This window comes from Canis lupus, chromosome 11 (assembly GCF_003254725.2).
Source record: "Canis lupus dingo isolate Sandy chromosome 11, ASM325472v2, whole genome shotgun sequence".
Lineage (NCBI taxonomy): Eukaryota > Metazoa > Chordata > Mammalia > Carnivora > Canidae > Canis > Canis lupus.
Genome location: NC_064253.1, coordinates 5,736,254 through 5,757,574, shown reverse-complemented (window position 1 = coordinate 5,757,574; position 21,321 = coordinate 5,736,254). Strand labels below are relative to the sequence as shown.

General features: G+C 35.8%; 1 protein-coding gene and 1 pseudogene across 8 annotated transcripts in view; both read right to left on the bottom strand.

Annotated features, from left to right (window-relative positions):
* Positions 1-21,321, bottom strand: part of AP3S1 (adaptor related protein complex 3 subunit sigma 1) — a 68,410-nt gene that overhangs the window by 45,384 nt on the left and 1,705 nt on the right. The window lies entirely within an intron of this gene.
* On the bottom strand, positions 5,770-6,282 carry LOC112659620 (non-histone chromosomal protein HMG-17-like; annotated as a pseudogene).

Genomic DNA, 21,321 nt, shown 5'->3' with positions numbered 1-21,321 from the left:
CAATAATTAAAAGGATGTTTTTTACCAGCTTGCATCCCCACCAACAGTGTAAGAGGGCTCCCCTTTCTTCACATCCTCACCAACATTTGTTGTTTGCTGACTTGTTAATTTTAACTATTCTAACTGGTAAAGAGGTGGTACAGCCACTTTAGAAAACAGTATGGAGGTTCCTCAAGAAGCTAAAAATAGAGCTACCTTATGGCCCAGCAATTGCACTACTAGGTATTTACCCCAAAGATATAAATGTAGTAATTCAAAGGAGCACCTGCATCCCAATGTTTATAGCAGCTATGTCCACGACAGCCAAATTATGTAAAAAGCTGAAATGTCCATCAATGGTTGAATGGAAATGATGTGGTGTACATATATGCAATGGAATACTACTCTCCCATCAGAAAGGATGAAATCTTACCATTTACATCCATATGGAGGGAACTGGAGGGTATTATGCTGAGTGAAATAAATCAATCATCATATGGTTTCACTCATATGAGGAATATAAAAAACAGTGCATAGAATCATAGGGGAAGGGAAGGAAAAACAGAATGGGAAGATATCAGAGAGTGAAACAAACCATAAGAGACTCTTAACTATGGGAAAGAAACTGAGAGTTGCTGGAAGGGAGATGGGTGGGAAGATGGGGTGATGTGATGAGCACTGGATGTTACATGCAACTGATGAATTACTGAATTCTATATCTGAAACTAAGTAAGTTCTATATGTTGGCTAATTGAATTTAAATAAAAAAATAATAAAGCTATATTTTTAAAAAATCCCAAACAGGCATTTAAATTGGAAAGAAGTAAAACCACCTGTATTCACAGACGACTTCTGTGACAGATGGATCATATATCCAAAAAAGTCTAAAGAATCCATTAAAAAACTGTTAAAGCTAATAAACAAATCTACCAAAGTTCAAAATACAAAATTAACATTCAAAAATCTGCTGTATTTCTATACGCAACCAACGAACAATCCAAAAGGAGACTTAGTCACAAATGCTGCAGAAATTTAATAGGTAATAAATTAGTATGACAAACATAATAAGCCAGTAAGCTAAAAAAAATCTAAGATGAAGTAGCAAAATTCCTTTAAAAAATTTTTAATAAAATGGTCCTAAGGAGAAAGAGGAAAACTTTAATAATCCTATTACCATAAAGAGAATAAACAGTAATTTTAAATCTCTCCACCAAAAATAAATCAAGCCCTGATGGCTTTAACACTAAGTGTAACCAATGATTCAAGAAAGAGACCACTCCAATCTTACACAACTCTTCCAAAGCACATATAAAGAATTAACATTTTCAATTTATTTTATGAGGCCAATATTGACACGAAATCAGACAAGGAATATATGAGAAATGAACACTGCAGGCCAATCTCACCAAAAAGCATAGATACAAAAATTAAAATAAAAAAATTAATATATCATGTCCCAAATGGGTTTATCCTAGTACTGTCAGGTTGATTCAATATTAGAAAACAGACTGATGTAATTTTAATTTTCTACATTAATAGATTTAAGGAGAAAAAAATAGATCATTTCAGGGATCCCTGGGTGGCGCAGTGGTTTAGCGCCTGCCTTTGGCCCAGGGCGCGATCCTGGAGACCCGGGATCGAATCCCACGTCGGGCTCCCGGTACATGGAGCCTGCTTCTCCCTCTGCCTATGTCTCTGCCTCTCTCCGTCTCTCTCTATCATAAATAAATAAAAAATTAAAAAAAAAAAAGAAAAAATAGATCATTTCAAAAGATGCAGAAAAAAGCATCCGATAAAATTAAACAATTCTTGAATAAAAAGAAAAAAAAAACTCTTGGTAAATTAAAGAGAACTTCCTCTAATTAAGACTACCCAAAAGACATCTTTTGCAAACATATTCACAAACAAAATATGTAAACAGTTTCTTCTTTTTAAGATCAGAAACAAGATAGGTTAACTGTAATGGTTTTCCTATTCAATGCCATATCAGCTGTCATCAATACAAGAAAAACAAGAAAAAGAAATAAAAGATAAAAGAATTTCAAAGAAATAAAACTGTCATTCACAGACCACAAGATTTTCCATGTAGAAAATCTAACACAATTTACACAAAAGTGTTAAAATTAATACAACAAGATAGAGCCAGCACAAAAACTCCATTGCAGTTCTAAACTTCTCCAACTGTCAGGTGTAAGACATAATTTTAAAAAGATACCACATACAATACTCTCAAAAAACAAGCAGTGCTAGGAATAAGTGAAACAAAAACATGCAAGACTTCTGTGAAGAAAATATAAAACTTTATCAAAAAAACTTAAAGAGCTAAGTAAATGGAAAAAATGTATAGTGACTAGATTGAATAATTCAATATTATGAAGATACCAATCTCCTTAAAGTGCTCCAAAGTATCAAAGTAATTCTAATCAAAATCCCAATGGAGGGGCACCTGGGTGGTTCAGTGGGTTAGAGTCTGCCTTCAGCTCAGGTCATGATCCCAGGGTCCTGGAATTAAGCCCTGCATCAGGCTCCCTGCTCAGTGGGGAGCCTGCTTCTCCCTCTCCCTCTGTCACCTCCCCTGCTTGTTCTCATAAATAAATATTTAAAAATATTTTCAAAAATTCCAATACAGATAAACTTGAAAACCTGAATCTGTCTCCAACACATATATATTAAATCAGAAGACAAGAATGACAAGACACTCCTGAGTAGAATGTAAGAGGGTATGCTGAGCAGGTAAAAATTATTATAAAGTCACAGTAATTAAGATAACACGATACTGGTATACAAAAAGTGATACTGGTGCACAAATAGGGAAACTGACTAATGGAACTGAACCATAAACACACCCACACAAATATAAGGTAATTTACTTTAAAACATACAGTAGGCTTTGTAGAACAGAAGGGAAAGGAAGGACATTTCCATGAATGGTGCCAGAATAAAAATTGTTGTTTTCTTTCTGTTTTAGATCTCTTATGTTATACTAAAAAATCACTCCCAGGTTGGTTAAAAATGAATGTCAATGCTTATACTATAAAACTTTAAAAATATAATAGGGAAGTATCTTTATGACCTTGTAATAGTGCTAGACTTTTAAATAAGACACAAAATAAGGCTAACCATAAAGAAAAAGACTGGCAAACTTGATCATATTAAAAGCAAGCATTTCTAATGCTCAAAAGACACCAGAGAAAGAAGTGAAAGCTATGAACGCAAAGAATATAGCTGCAATACATAAAAACTGACAAAGGAATAATACTGTGTATATAAAAAACACTTAGACGTCAGTAAGAAAAAGATAAACATCTCAATATAAAAACGACTGGCAAAACAGAACTTAGGAAATCATCAGGAAAAGGAAATTTGAATGGTAAATAAACTATGGAAGAGGTTCAACTTCACACAGGAGAAAAAGAAAAAGAAAAAAGGAAAAAAAAAAAAACCCTACTAGTTAAAAATTACAATGACAACATTAAGTACCCATACTACCAGCGAAGATATATGTCTAACGATATCAAGTACTGGCAAGAATATGAAGCAACAAAGCACCCATACTAAAAGAACTGTAAATTGGTACAACCACTTCTGGAAACACACCAGCATTACCTAGTAAAAGCTGAACGTAAACATACCCAAGGACAAAGGTATTCAACTCCTAATTACACCCTAAAGAAATTCAAAAAGATGTTTGCAAGAATGCTTATAGCAGCACTGTTTGTAACAGCAAAAAAGTCACAATATAAAATGTCCATCAATGTAAAATGTATAATAAACTGTGTTTCATTCCTGCACGGAATATTACAAAGCAATAAAAAGGACTGTAACTATATAAATACTAGAAATGAGCTTAGAAATGTTGAATTTTTTTAATCAAGTCACAGAAGAATATAAATACTACGATTCTACTTTTTAAAAGTTTAAATATATGTGAAACTAAACAGTAAACTGTTTTTTTGAGGACAAAAATGTGGTAAAAAAATGAAAATGATTTTTAAAAATTCAAGATGGTGCTTATCTCAGGTACAAAGAGAACAGAATATGAGACATTCAGAAAGACTGGTAATTTTTTTTTTAAAGGAGATAGTGAACACACAGCAATTCAAGTATTAGTTCCTACACCTTGCAGATATTCAATACATACATTTATTTTGCATTTATTCAATATTTCATAAAAATATTCAAATGAGCAAAGCAGAGAGGAAGGAAGAAAAAAGCTGCCCTCTTCCTTTGTTAGGTTTGCTTGATCATCTCCATCTCCTCCTAGTCTTCATCTAGAGCTAAAAGGTGTCCCTTGGATTACCTTACTTCCTCTTGTGGCTTCAACCGTGTTATCTCCCTAATCGTTCATTCTCCTATATCCCTAGTGCTTAAAGGAAGCCTATCTTCTTTTCTGAGTTGGTGACAGATATTTCCAGCTTACAGACATCTCCAGTTATATTCCATAAGGTGATATTAAAACTTACATGTGAAAGACTAAAAATTAAAAACATCACATTTCTTCTAAAACTTGTTTTCTCTCCTTTTTAAATTCAAGTATAATTGAACAATCTTATATTAGTTTTAGGTATACAAAAAGTGATTTGACAATTCTATACATTGTTTAACACTCAGCACATTAAGTGTAGTCACCATCTGTCATCATTCAATATCATTACAATGATACTGACCATGTTCCATAGGCTGTACTTTCCATCTCTGTGATGTATTTATTCTATTAGTATGTACCTCTTAACAAAATCCATTTTCATTACTATATTTCTAATCTCAATTAATGGCATTACCATTTACCCCATCTCTTAAGCCAAAAATCTTGATGATTCCTTTTCTTTCACTTCCCATGTCTATTGGGTCACTAAGTCCTATTAATTCAACTGAAGAAACAACAGTAAACTTGGATTCAAAGATAATATCTCAACTCCGATTCCTATTCTAACCCAGAATAATTTAAGAACCACCTAAATACTCTGCCATCTGTTTTTCCACTCCAAATCATCCCACCCATGTCACTAGAATTACTTCCTAAATAACAGTATTTGTTACTTCCTTTCTTTTTTTTTCCAAGCTAAACTGAATCCATCTTTATTAAAGATACTTTTCATAAACAATCATGGTATTTCAGGCAGGGCAGACGATCGATCGTTAACAGTATACAACAACTTTCAAACTCCCTTCTTCAATGGACTACCAAAATCAGAAAGCCATTATAAAACCCAATGAAGTCTTCATGTGATACTCTGAACAGGGAAAGTTTAGAGTGAGGGTTGACAGTTCACATTTAGCATGTTGTTTAACAACTTTTCACAAGCTGACCCTGACTTTCAGGAAATGAAATGAAAATGGCAGAATTATCAATCTGAAGATCCACAAGCTAAAAAAAGGAACTCTTTTGAGGGACACCATCTCAGTGGTGACACTGTAAAGTCCAGATTGCCTGACATACTGGGGTCATACTGACATTTCATGTCATACTGACAAATGTCATACTGACATTTCATGGGGTCAGGTTCCAACAGGTCTCTGGGTTTAAGGGAGTCAAGTCTATGTTGAAGGCAGAGAGGGAGAAGAGGACATAAAAAAATGAATTTTAGTTTTTCCACACCACCAAGGTGGCTCATGTGTGTCAACATCAAGGAATCCCTCCTTCTGGGAGCCAAGAGGAAGTTTCTCAAAACTAGAAGGGGAAGGTGTTTTTCCCTCTTGTTATCAATCTAGCTTCGGAGATATTCTATTAGTGATATATGCCCTTCCCCCAATACAACAATGAAGTGTTCTGTGTGCTAACAACATAGCTTAAAAAAAAAAAAAAGTAAAACAAAATTCTGCATTTTTATAAAACTTGATAAAAATAGTATTTCAAACTGTACAGTCATCAGAAGTACACAGTTATCAAAAATGCACACACTTCACTTGGCATCTACAGCACCTTCAGCTTTCTGTGCCTGGTCTGTTTTGGCATCTCCATTTTCTGCATATTTCCATCCTTGCCAGCATCAGCTTTCCCCTTTTTCCCCTTTGGGTACCTTCTCTCCCTTCTTTGCAGGGGCCTTTTTAGGCTTGGGCTCTGGCTTTGAAGGAGCAGGTTTAGCAGATAACCTTGCAGATCTTCTCTATGGCTCATCCTTCACCTTGGCTTTATCTCCTTTAGCATCCCCTTCAGCCTTTCTCTTGGGCGTGGTGGCGACAGCAGCGGGACGTAAGCGCTGGACGCGGGGATGCAGTGGCATGCGGGCTTTGGCCAGTCCAGGGGTCGTTCTCGCCTCTTCTTCACACTGCTCCTGTTACTTCCTTTCTTAAAGCCCTCTAGTTTCCATCCGACCTAACATCCAAACTCCCTACCAGGCCATAAACAAAACTTTCCAAAACTGAATCCTGATCTACCTCTGGGCTTTCATCATCTATTTCTTTTCCCCTACACAATGTGCTTCAACTGCACTGAACTTCTTACCATGCACTCCCTTCTTATTTTCCTACTTTCTCACCCTATTCTCTAGCAATACTCTTTTAAGACTCAGATCAAAGATGATGGTTTCTGTCAAGTCTTTTCTTACTTTCCTAGGAAAAATGAGTTCCTTGATCCTCTGTGCTTCCTTGGTACTGTTTCTATTCATAACATATACTTTTGACAGTGTGCTCAAATTTCCTTTGTAAATATCTGAATTCTATCAGACTCCAACCCTCTCCAAATCTTCTTTAAATCTGAAATGCTGAACAGAGTGGCTGGCATAGAGTCATCAATATAAGTACACTGAATAAATGAATATTGAATGTAGAAGATGAGATCCATATCCATATATATTATCAAACATCTGGGTTACATGACACACTCGAAAAAAAGGGGACAATAAAGTTAAGGGGCTATGGTGTGGTAGTTAAAGCTATGAGCTCTGTCCTAATTAAGACAGTAGATTAAATGCACAAAAACATCTATTTTTTTTGTGGCCTTCTCAAACCCCAGCTAAGACAATATTAAGATTTTTTTCTTTTTTTTTTTTTTTTTTTAGGGAACACGAGGATAAGGAAAATAAGAAAGACAGGGCAACAAAATTTAGTAAGTGCCTGAATGAGTGGTCAAGTATTAAGTAATCTCAGAAAACTTAATCCAAATTGGTGACAGGGAAACCCAAGAACTAACCCAATTTGTATCACAAAATAGCCAAAGGCTCAAGAATTACCGCTTTTAGGTACTTGTGGAAGAGAAGATGCAAAGAGTGTAAAATAAGGAGGACTGTTTCAGAGGTAGAAGGACCACTAAATTCCCTCTACCATCCCCAAGAAAAGTCTGTAAACATATTTCATGCAGTAGATAAAACAGAGGGTCTTTGGAGAGCATGGGGTACCATGGTGGGTAAAATAATGGCTCGCCAAAAATGACAGCATCCTATGAATATACCCTCTTACATGCCAAAGAGGACTTTACAGGTGTGATTCAAGTAATGACCTTGAGTTGGGAAGATTATTCCAGATTATTCCACTGGACCTAATCTCATCATGAGGCTTGGGCCTTTCCTGGGCTGCGGTCAGAGGAAGATGTGAGAAGAGTCAAAGAGATGCCATGCAGTTGGTTATGATGATGGAGGAAGACGGCCAAGAGCCAAAGAATGTGGGCGGCCTCTGGGAGCTGGAAAAGGCGAAGAAATGAATTCTCTCATAAGAGCCTTCAGAAAGGGCTATAGTTTTGAGATGATACTTGATTTTAGCCCAGTAAATCCCATATCAGACTTGTAACTCACAGAACTGTATGATAACAAGCTTGTACTATTTTAAGCCACTAAGTTTGTGGCTAAGTCTTTTGTCAGAGCACCAATAAAAAGCAAATACAGACACTGTACCAAAAACAGGGAGTTTAGGAAAATGTACACATGCCTGACGCTAGCCCTTTTTTCAATCGGTTCCCAGAATACCTAAGCCAGGCCTTCTTCACCTTCTAGGCAGGAGCCAAACTTCTCTAGGATCTCTACCTAGTCTAAAGATAATGACATTCAAAGTTCCAACAATGGCAGAATCTGTTATCTGTTCACCAGAAAGTAGTTCCTTTACTTCCCAGACACACAATTCAACAATATTTTTCATTCTTCCTTGAATTAACTAACATAGACCCACACAAACCTGTTCTGGCCAGTGGAATACCTCAAAGGCTACAACTGAAAGACAAATGTGCTTATCTCTTCACAACTCAACATTCTGTGAAACCATGTTGAAAGCCTGAAAACTGGCCACTATGAGTGTACTATCACCATGTAGTAAATGCTACAAATTATAGATTTTTCCCTCCCAGGTGAGATGGTTGTGAAAAATATACCATCCAAGCTTCACCCATAACAATTTCTGCACAATTTCCCATGTTAACTAGATGCAGAAATTCTTTTGATCCTTTCCTCAGGAACAACAAATGTCCACGAAGAAGTTTCTAGCTGATCAGGATCACCAAATTGGAATCTATGTGAAAAATAAACTTTTATTGTGGTAAGCCACTAAAATTTAGGGGATTGTTAACAGCAATTGTCATTTTTACACCAGCTAAACTGCCTAGCAATCAAGTACAGTTCATATAGGCAACCGGTGATCATCGATTCAGAGCTTCTAATTAGCTTTTAGAATACAACCCTTAGACAGGAGCAGTCAGTCAAGGATTACTGGACATCTGAAGACAGCTCTCACATAAAAACTAAAGACAAAATATGGAGTGAAAGTAACTCAGAGAAAACCAAGCATGGCAGAGAAACTGTAGAATATTTATCATTAATATCAGAGAAATAATAAAGAAATTGCAACCATGAAACAAGAAGAGCATACTATAAAATAACAACATGCAGAAATTTTCAGAGCTCTTGAAAATTAAAAATTTAAGATTTTTTTTTAATTCAGGGGAAAGACTGGAAAATAAAGTTGAGAAAAAAAATCAACCACACAATAGAGCCAAAGGGCAAAATGACAGAAAACAGAAGAAAAAGAATAAGAAGAACAGAACAGTCCAGAGGAAATGCTGCATAAAAAGAGATTAAAAAAGAAACTAGAAAACAGAATGATTTTTCAAGCAGAGAGAAAAAAAATTTCCAGAATAAAAGAGCTCATCAAGTACTCAGCACAACTGATAAAAACAGCCTCAGAGCTAGGATCTGAGACACTTTAGAAATTGCAGAAAAAACAAGTCTACATATTTTCTTGACAGTAAAAGTAGATCATACACAAAGAAAAAGTATTCAAAATTGCTTCAAGCTTTTTGATAGCAATACTGGAAACTAAAAGATAACGGAGAAATGCCTTCAATATTCTTTTTTTTTTTTAAGATTTTATTTATTTATTCATGAGAGATACAGAGAGAGAGGCAGAGACATAGGCAGAGAGAGAGAAGCAGGCTCCATGCAGGGAGCCTGACGTGGGTCTTGATCCCAGGTCTCCAGGATCACACCCTGGGCCGAAGGCAGGCGCCAAACCACTGAGCCACCCAGGCATCCCTGCCTTCAGTATTCTGAGGAAAAGTTATTTCCAACCCAGAATTCTATAGACAGGCAGTGTAAAGTTATAATAAGACACTGCAGACAAGCAAGCTCTCAAAAAACCTATCTCCTTATATGGCTTTGCTCAGGAAATCACCGGAGGATGTGTTCTACCACAGTAAGGTAATAAACCATGCAAAAAAGCAATAGGAGATCCAACATAAAAACAGGCTAAAGATATTCCAAAGGTAACAGAGACATAAACCATCCAACAGGTCTAAATTGGGCCTACTCAAAAGATTTTAGAAGAGATGTCTTCAGGAACATGAAACTGATGGAAGCAGCATATGATTGAGACAACTGACAAAGACCTGAATTAGTGAGAAGTAAATAAAAAACTAGGTCAAAGAAAAAGGCGATTTTTTTTTTTCCAAGGAAAATAAACTGTCAGGAGAGAAAAAACGAAGCAAAATTTACAACATGGTTCAGGTGAGAAAAGCATTTACATAGTAAATTAGCGAAACCAGATACTGCTCTAACCAGTATTATGAAATAACAATGAGAAGACTGAGAAGGATATAGATGTTGGGTGGGATAGGGTGGAGAGCTAAATAAGCATTTTCAATAGCATAAATCAATAGATTATGCCTGCAACTGAAAAAAATCAGGCAGCAAAATAAGCTCATTATTCAGAGACATGTAAATATTGAGTAATCAGCTAAAAAATACTTACCTGTGGGAAGGGGGAAATGAAAGAATTTTTTCATAATAAGTCTTACAGAAGAACTATTAGATTCTTTTAACCTATGTGCTTGTATAACTTTGTTAAACAAAGGAAAAATAAAGAAGGAAAGGAAGAGAGTATGAAACCTGCAACTGACTATATCAGTCTATTCCTGCATACGTTCTTTATTAAAACTGTGCGACTTTGAACAAGTTGCTTAACCTGAATAACAGTTGAATAACATAACATTTACAGCATAAATAACAATACCTACCTCATACAGTTGTTGGGAGGACTGAGTTAAAATACATAAAACTATTAAAAAATAATACATGCCAGATAATAAGCACGGATTAACAAGGACTTATTTAAAATATCTGTCTCTGGGACTGTCTGTAAAATAAGCTCTAGAGTTCTAATGATAGGTGTAAAGATCTAATAGAAGTTTTCTCCTAAGGAAAGTTATCTTTTTGTACGACGTTATTGTTTATAAACAAGTTACAGATTATGAAAGCTAAACTTTAACTATGTTTTATTATTCTATCAGTGAAAATAATTTCTCGTATAAACTTCAAAACTACCATTTGTAATCATCTTTCTTAAAATGCCAGCAATACTCATCTAAGAAAATCAATATTGAAAAGAATGCCTTAAAATTGTAATCAAACATCCAAAGTCTAAGATTAAACAAATCAAGTCTCTGCTGACATAAGACAATTTCCCTTTTTCTAACAATCAATTTAAATCATTAGCTTTCATAAAGAAGCCTGGAGCTTGCTTCAGGCTGATCAGACTTCCTAACACTGTAGCTCCATCATAGAAGTCAACAGATAATATTTCAATCTAAAGACAACTATAGTTACATAAAGGCAACAATTTTTATTATTTTAAATACTTCTCTTAATGCATTAATGAAAATTAATTTTTGAATATTCAGTAACCCACTAACAAAACTTTCTTTACCTATGTTCCTTTCCTGTTCTTATGTATATGTTATAAACTTTAAAACCAAAATGTCCCTCTAATCAAATAGTAAATATGCCATTTTCTTCCTCCTTCCTTCCCTTCCACATACACTCAGAGAATTTTTTTTTTTTAAGATTTATTTATTCATGAGAGACAAAGAGAGAGAGAGAGGCAGATACACAGGCAGAGGGAGAAGCAGGCTCCTTACAGGAGCCAGATGTGGGACTCAATCCCAGATCCCGGAATCACAACTGGAGCCCAAGGCAGCCAACCAACCGCTGAGCCACCCAGGCGTCCCCAGAGAATTTTTTTCTTACAAAGCATTCAGTGACTCTGCTAGATGCTAGAATATCAAGTATTACCAAGATGAAAGAGAAAGAGACTTTTTTCTCAGAGAGCTTAAAACAGGAAATAAAATGAATATAATCATTTAAAACTTTTATTTAGTGCTCTGTATCTTGCTTTTTAATATTTCCAAAGAGAAACAGATGTCTTTATAATAAAAGAGAATAATTCCTGACATAAGAATGATACAAATAATATACTATAAGAGATAAAGGGGAACACTGATTTTCAATAGCAAGATCATCTTCAAAGAGAGATATCCAGAAAGTGACTTATAGAATAAGCAGAATTTAGAAATTCAGAGAATAGAGAATGTGAAGTTGCATAGCATTCAAAGCAGAAAAAAACAAAATGAACAACAAAAAATCCCTAACAAAACCATGGGATCAGGAGAGCAAGGTGCATATATATATATAAGAAATAATTAGTTCACTTTCATTAAAAGTAAGAGAGGTATGAAGACTAAGCCTCAGAGCACCCCAACATTTAGAAATCATGAAAAAGAAAAGGTCCCAGCAAAAAAAGTTCAGTGAGTCTGTTTTTATTCCCAGATTCCCAAGAAGGAAGTCTGACTAGAGACTTGGTGTTACCTGAGTAGGCCTCATTTTAGCCTGAGTGCATAAAGAAAAAGCAAAGAGAATGGATCTACCCTTATATCCCAAATTTAAGGGTACAGTATTAGTACTTGGCCCAGATCCTTCATTAAATTTCTTTAGAGAAAACCCCTCTAGTATCTTCCCTCACAATGTATAAAAATGTATTAAAGCTGCTTAGCACAACAAAGCAAGTGCTCAATAAATGGTAGCTATTATTAACACTCTAAAACTAGCATCCACTATACTAAGATATTGCCCAGTTTCAGTGGCAGAAGCCCAATATTTTCTTTTTACTTAAATAACATACAGCTGAGAAGTGACAGACTGAGTTTAAAATATTTAAAGAGAGAGTCTGAACCATGGTGGCAGCTGAAAGGTCTGAGAACTCAAGAACAAGGTAAAATTGGGGGCATGGGGGTTGGAGTAAGAGACCAAGACAATGCAATGAGTAAAGAACAGCTGCCTTTTCCACAAACGGTGCTGGAAAAATTAGATAGCCACATGCAAAAGGATGAAGTTAGATCCCTATCTTAGGTCATATATAAAACTAACTCAAAATGGATCATAGACCTAAATGTAAGAACTCCCTGCTCAGGGGTAGTCTGCTTCTCCCTCTCCTTCTGCCCTTCCCCCTGCTCAGGCTTGTGCCCCCTCCCTCGCTCCCTCTAATAAATAAATCTTAAGGGATCCCTGGGTGGCGCAGCGGTTTGGCGCCTGCCTTTGGCCCGGGGCACGATCCTGGAGACCCGGGATCGAATCCCACGTCGGGCTCCCAGTGCATGGAGCCTGCTTCTCCCTCTGCCTGTGTCTCTGCCTCTCTCTCTCTCTGTGACTATCATAAATAAATAAAAGTTAAAAAAAATAAAAATAAATAAATAAATAAATAAATAAATAAATCTTAAAAAAAAAAAAAAGAAAAGAAAAGAAAGAAATTGTCCTAAATTTAGATTAACAGTGAGTCATATGCACAAATGTGAATACAATAAATTGTATTGAACTGTACACTCTTTTTTTTTAAAAAAAGAGTTTATTTATTCGTAAGAGACACAGAGACAGAAACATAGGCAGAGGGAGAAGCAGGCTCCCTACAGGGAGCTTGATGTGGGACTCAATCCCAGGACCCCAGGATCACACCTTGAGCAAAAGGCAGATAGATGTCTGCTCAACTGCTGAGCCACCCAGGCATCCTGAACTGTACACTTTTTTTTTAAATTTATCTATATTATTTTATTTATTTATTATTTTTTTAATAATAAATTTATTTTTTATTGGTGTTCAATTTGCCAACATACAGAATAACACCCAGTACACTTTCAATGGGTAAATTTTATAGCATGTGAATTAAATCTTTTAAAGATTAGGTCATTCTTAAAAAAAAAAATAGCTGGGGCAAGTTTTAGAACTTTCTCCTAAAAACGTCTCCTTATGAAACTGTTCTCTGGAAGAATTTTGGAGGACTTTGTATTCCGTAGTAAGTAAGAAGTTCATTTCAAAACAAAGCCTACAAAGAGATAATTTATTCTGCAGAAACATAAAAAATATCTGACAACAATCTCTGGAATATTCTACAGTTCCTTAGTTACATAATCTTCCAACCAACAGTACAAAGTAACAAGTAGTAGTAATAATAAAAGTAATTGTAATTATCAATTTTGTTATTAGCCTGTATTATCTGCCAGTATTTTCTTATTATTTAATCTTTATCAAAAAGAAACCTTATCCAAAATAAAAGTCCACAGTAGTAGGCTAGCTAGATAAATTATGATACATTAAACAATGAACTATTATGCAGTCATTACAAATTACTTTCTGGATATGACACCAAAAGAACAGGAGACACCCCCTCCCCAACAAAAGATAAACTGGACCTTACCAAAATTAAAAACTCTTGTGCATCAAAGGATGTTGTTATCCTTTGAAAAAAGATGCCATTGCTTAGGTGAAAAGGTAGCCCATGGGTTGGGAGAAAATGTTTGTAAATCCTGTATCTGGTAAGGGACAGCTATCTAGAATATATAAAGGACTCCTAGAACTCATCATCAGCAACAACAATAACAACAAAGGGTTGAAAAATGGACAAAGGACTTAATATACATTCTCTCAAAGATATATAGTCAGTAAGCACATGAAAAGATTCTCAACATCAGGATACCTGAGTGGCTCAGCGGTTGAGTGTTTGCCTTCGGCTTGGGGCATGATCCCAGGATCCGGGATCAAGTCCCACATCAGGATCTGGGCAGGGAGTCTGCCCCTCTCTCTCTGTCTCTTATGAATAAATAAATAAATCTTAAAAAAAAAAAAAAGATTCTCAACATCAATGTCATCACACAAATGTAAAACAAAATCACAATGAGATAGTACTTCACAGCCATTTGGAAAGCCAGGATGAAAAAAAAAACTGAAAATAACAAGTATCAGCAGGATGCAGAAAAATAAGAACCCTTGTGCATTGCTGGAGGGAATGTAAAATGGTGCAGCTACCATGGAAAACAGTACAGCAAATTCTAAAACAAATTGAATACAGAATTATCATATGATCCAGCAATTCCACTTCTGGGTGGAAAAAGAAGTAAAGCAGGGACTCAAACAGATATTTGTACACTCATGTTCCCAAATATATCTAACGACCCATTTTCATAGCAGGATTATTCACAACAGCCAAAAAGTTAAAGCAATCCAAGTAAATAACATGTAGTGTAAACATACATATAATGGATTATCCACTCTTAAAAAAGAAATTATGACACATGCTACATCGGTGAACCTTGAAGACATCATACTAAGTGAAATAAGCCAGTCACAAACGGACAAATAGATTATGATTCCTCTTTTATGATGGTCATAGAGCAGTCAAACTGAGTCAAAAAATAGAATGGTGGTTGCTAGTGCCTGGGAGAAGGGGAGAATGAGGAGTCAGTGTTTAATGTGTAAAAGTTTCAATTTCTAAAGACAAAGGAGTTCTCCAGATAGGGATAGTGGTGTTGGTTGCACAACAATGTGAATATACATAATGCCACAGAACTGTATGCTGAAAATGCTAAATATTATGTATATTTTTCCATCTTAAAAAACTTGGAACCATCACACTAAGATATTAATGACAGGAAGCAGCAGAATATATTTGTTGTGGGATGAGCTGGCAATCTTCCCCATTTAATTAGATAGATAGCACACAAATCAAAACAATTCAGTGGGCCTGGCACATTGAAAAAGAGCCCTTTCCTCCTGCTAACACAGAACAATGACTGACAGCCAGAGATTCTTGAATTACACCAGCCTTCAAACAAGGCAGGAAAGATGTAAATGCTTTTCAGCGCAATAATAGAGGTGGTCTACTGGGCTTCACATCAACTGTGCTCATCTATAATTAAGGTTGTGAGATGTCTGAGAAAAATAAATGCTTTTCTTCATGAGTTCACAAGTGACTTAGGAAATGGAAACAGCTTGATCACAGGTCTCATTAGTATAGAGGCTGCACAGAACTGGGGCAGTCACTTTTACCTTCATTTGTTGAGCTAGCATTCCCACCTCTCTGGAGCTTAAGGATTAGCTGGGGTAGAGAAGAAAATAAGCAGAAGAAAGCATCACTGCCTATCTTGTAGAGGTCAGAGGCATTGCTCAATTGTGCAAACTACAAGTAGGATTCAAGGCAAAAAATACCTCTTCTCATCGAGAGCATGTTGGGGATGATGTCATCAGCCTGAGAGAGGTGAAAAAGGAGCTGTATAATTGGGCATGCAGGCATGATATGGCCGTGTTCTCTCCAGCCTCATCTCTTGCCCCCTCTTCCTTGTGATCACTCAGCAGGACTTCTTGCTATTCCTCAACACCAACTGTGGTCCCATTTGAGGGATCTCGCATCATTTTCTGCCTGAAATATTCTTTCCTCAGCTGTTCTCATACACTCCCTGACCTCATCTCATTCTCTTCTCAAATGTCATGTCCTGAAACAGGAGTTTCTCCCCCATCACTCTAACTCCTTTCACTGTTTCATTTTTCTTTCAACGATCACAATTTTACACAATTTGTTTATTGTCTATTTCCTATCACTAGCATGTGAAACTCTTAATGCAAGGATGATATCTTAGTCATTACACCATTACCTGTGCTTAGAAAAGGGCCACACGAACAGCAAATATTTGTGGAAGAAATATGAGCTTGGCAAGAGAGAGGAGAGTACAATGGACAGGTCAAGGAGTATCCAAGACCACTTCCTGTCAAAGCCTTGTCTAGAAGTGCCTCCCCTTGAAGTCTTAAGAACTTAACTAGGATGGTGGTCTTTACTTCCTCTACTCTGTAATATCCTTCTGAGATTTGCCTGATCTTCTGGTAGAAAAATTTGTTTATCCCCACTTCAGTTCAAAGGATTTGGTAAAGGGAAGACTGATAAGGCAGAATGGGCAAGGAAAGAACAAGTGTAATTTATCCCAATATGAGAGTTTTATGTGACAAGAGGCTGGAAGAAGACTGGCTCCCCTAGGTGGACTACAACTCAAAATCGTGGCTTAGCAGCAACAGAGAAGAAATCCACAACTCACAAGTACAAAGACAACTCCAAGTGATAAAGAAAGAATTTCCCTTCAGGATGAGAAAACAGAAGGGCCTCCATACACTCAGGTATATATATAACTTCAATTTTGTAAAAAGAAAGACATACACAGAGGAAAAAAATGAATGCAAATTACGGAAATGCTATTTACATTAATTTATTTTTAAACACTTTAACAATAGCCAGACATTAACATATTTGGTCATCTTAAAGCCATAAATGTTCTATAAATCTACCAACATTTTCAATGTATTCATTTTATGTTATTAATGTCTTAAAAATGTATATTCTGCACTGGGACATTATAGGAAGAAATACAATAAAGGTTAATAGTTAACTATGTATGGTGAAATAAAGATGACCTTAGTGAACTCAATACTTAAATGTTTTCCACAGAATCACAAAAAAAGGAAATGTATTTAAAAATTGAAATAAATAATTTAACAGTCAACAACTTTACTAAAGAAACACAATACAGCCACTTTATACAAAGCCTTCTGTTTCTTTGAAAGGCATAGGAATGACTTCTAATATTGTCATTTTATAAGCTTTCCACAAAAACTGAACGTCACTGTAACTCTGAACATTTTATTTCCTGGTTTAGAATTTTCAACAGGTTTAATATCAATTTTTTAAAAAGCAAGACTTTAAGGACACTTCCTACAAAAATCATGACTATATTAGAATTTAAATTTTTCAATGATCCTTTAACATAAGGAATTTATCTTGAGCTAAGATCTTTTGTGGTACATGCACAGAATCACATATTAACAATATGTGTTTCCTGATACTGACAACCTTAGAAGCAACGTAAAACTATGGAAGAAAAAATAGTATCTATTCAAAAGAAATAATATGCATTACTCAAGAGGGGATAGTGACACTTGTTTGCCTACTCAACATACATTCCTCTATTACACCTTTCCAACAGAACAGTAAATTCATTCTTGTTTCCACCCTCAGCTCCAAAGGTGGATTCTGATTAGTATTAGCAGTTATTTATCTTGTGTAGAACTAACTATACTGAAGGGGAAGACATACTCCAGGATTGCAGGAACAGATCACAAGCTACTTAGAGACTGAATTGGTTATCACCAATTTCATGAGGAAACCAGCCTCTAGATATCAACTTTGTGAAGAAGACAGAGAAAGAGACAGAAAATGGATGTGATGAGGTCATTAATTTGCTGAATCAAATAATTTTGGAATTAATATTCTGCACTTCCTACTATGTATCCTAATAAGGTTCTTTTCAAGCAGATTTAAGTCAGGCTACACAAAACCCTATTTACGTAGTCAAAAGCATCCTAATTAATATGGAAAGAAATCAAATCGTTTGGAATTCTCTTAACAAAACAGCTCAAATGGTGTATGTTGCAATGTGTTAACACCTTAATCCTTAGAACTGTTGATAATTATTTTCTGATCATATAAAGAAGCTGAACTATCCCATCTGCCAAGAGTCACTAAGATAAGATGTTAGTAAACATGGATACACTGTTCTTAAAATTTTTTAAAGGAAAAAAAAGTATACATACTTGTATTTTTTACTTTTTATGTCAACAAATTCAAAAAAGGAAAGAACAATCTTAAGTTCCTTCTAGGGTGTGCATTTAGTTGACAAGAATAATCAGATTTAGCTTATAAGAAAATTGAGGCAACCCACACATATAACAGTTTGGTAACTCATGTATGAACAGTGCATATTATACATATACAATCTTTTGTATCTATGGAAACAACTACAACTAATTCATATAAAAGAAAAACATGTTCACTTTATTTAAAGTGGCATGTCATGGTTTATTAATAACACAGGAATCAAAACTCAAATTGTTTGATGGCTATGTAAAAAACATATCTGGCTTATGAACTATATGTCTCATTAGTCATTTATAGTAATAGAGAAGTATTGCCAGGCAAATATTAAAAGACTAAAGTTTACTGTGGCCAAGTTGCTGGGGCTAACCATCAACTAAAGAAACAATTAAACCAGGGAAAACAACTGAACTTCTGCAGTCATAGCTCAAGAAAAGAGAGGGCAAAAACACAAGAGGTGATGACATTCTGAGTCCATCCTTGAATTCTCAGTATCTGACTCTAGCAGAATGAACCAAAAATTTCAGTTTAGCAAAATAGATGTGTGACTTCATATATATCAAATCTCACAGCAGCTGGGAGGCACAATCAAATGTAAAAAATCTAAAAATCTATTACAGTGGGAAACAGAAATCTGCACTATTAAAGGGTAAAGATGAACATATAAATTGATCTATCAAGAGGAAGGATAAGGGCACCTGGCTGGCTCAGTCGGAAGATCATCTAAGAAAGACTCTTGATCTCAAGGTTTTGAGTTCAAGCCCCATATTGGGTATAGAGATTAATAAAAAATAAATAAACCTTTCTTTTATTTTTTTTTTAAAAAGGAAGGATAGATGAGGAATAGGAATCCAATGCAATAAAGGAAACTGGTTGGCAAATGGTTCAATAGTTTTCAAACTGCTCAGTGCTAAACCATTATTGCTGGACTCAAATCTCAGGACCTTATCAGGACCATACCACTAGGTGCTCTTAATAAGTTTCAATCAAAACTGTCAATCTTGTTGAATATATACTTCTTAGGAGCTTCAACTTAAAACAGAAACAGCTGAAGTAATAGCTATTCCAACATTGCTTTTATCCTGAAGGCATGAATTCTTAAAACCTCCAGTTAATGAAGGATAAGATTTGGTGGAAAGGTGGAAGGAGCCTTAGGAAGTCACTTCTAATCCAAACTGCCTATTAAGCTAGGAGAATCTAATGACTACATTAAGCAAGGATTTTCGAGAGCTTTCTATATTCAAAATTTAATGTTGATTGCTAGGGGTGACATAAATATATCTAAAATCCAATACCTTCTCTCAAGGAATCTATAGGATGCCCCAAGGAATTTTAGGCTGTGAAACCAAACACTGTACCATAATAAAGATAAAAATAAAATCCTAAGAACCAAGAGGAGTCATCCAGCAGAGACAAAAAGCTTCAGGAAATGTTTAAGTGATGTTTGAGTTAAATGTGGAACAAGAGGTCAAATCTGGACATTTGGCAATGGAAGGGAAGGACATTCCAGGCAATGAGAACAGACTAACTCTGAAGCCCTATACAAACAGACCTCATTTCCAAGTACTCTTTCCTTACATAGTCTGCTTTGGCCATGCCAGTTTTCTTGGTGTTCTTCAAATGGGGCATTCCATCCTCAGAGCCTTTACATCTGCTGCTCCCTCTGCCTGGAATGATCTACCCTCAAGGCTGGCTTTCTTACCTACTTCAAGTCTTTGCTCAAATGTCACCTTCTCAGTGAGAATTTACATGACCGTTCTATTTTAAAGTGTCATCCTCACACTCCCTTATCACCCTACACTGCTTTATTTTTTTCCACAGCACTTACTAGTCTCTGACATGTTATATATTCTACTTATTAGCTTTGTCCATCTCCCTCCAGAAGAGAAGTTATGTTTGTTCATTTCCACTGACTGGACATGATAGGCATGAAATGAATATATGCTGACAAACTAACTGGCTGATGGAATAAAGGAATGGAAAAGAATTCTGCCCTCAAATAGGTTATGTATGACCTAGCAGAAGTAAATATGTTACATTACTCTTGAATAATGAAAATATATGGTTGGCAAAACCCAACTTGATAAAAAGACTAATGCAGAGAAACAGTTTCTGGCATCCTCACTCCTGTATACTCAGTGAACACTAGGTTATTTTTTTTTTTTTACACCTCTTAGGTCCTTGCCCCTGATAACACTGTCATTGATGCAATTGCCGCTGCTGCCAGAACTGCCTTTTCCCACAGTAACCTTCACTGCTGCCTCTAAGTAAGGGTAAAAGGTACTTCTATTCCTGGGGCGCCTGGGTGGCTTAGTCGATTAAGTAGCTGCTTTTGAGTCAGGTCATGACCCCAGGGTCCTGGGACACAGCCCCACAACGGGTTCCCTGCTCAGCAGGGAGTCTGCTTCTCCCTCTTCCCACCCTTCCTCTTGTGCTCTCTGCTCTTTCTCAAATAAATAAAATCTTAAGAAAAAAAATACATTTTTCTGTCAATGCTTAAATTCCACACTGCATGAGTGGTTACACTGATATTATGAACTAGCCAGGAAACTTACTGTTTTGAATACTGATTATTAAGTGAATATATGAGGGGCACCTGGGTGGCTCAAATGTCTGCCTTTGGCTCAGGTCATGATTCCAGGGTCCTGGGATCTGGCTCCCTGGTTAGTGGGGATCCTACTTCTCCATCTCCTCCCAGTTTGTGCTCTCTCTCGCTATCTCTGTCACTATCTCAGTGTCTAATAAAATAAAATATTCTTAAAAAATGTAGATATAAAAAAACACATCTTTGATTTCTGTTTCAGTGTCACAAAATACCTTTTCTTTACCACAAATGGATGACAAGGCAACGAATAAGAAAAAGATTCCTTCAATAATGACCACTACAGTACTTTAGGCAAATGGGTAAGATTGTATAGTGAAGGGCTTTTTTTTTTTTTTTCCCCACTCAGAAGGATCAAATACGATTTTATTCTGGGTTAAAAAAATGATACCAAATTTGTAAACAAGAGCATTAGTATTTGATTCATACTATACTAAAACCAAACAGGAACAGACGAAAATATCTTTATCACCAGCAGAAGCAAAGCTACTTAAGGAAATGAAGAATAAGCTCAAGGTTTCATA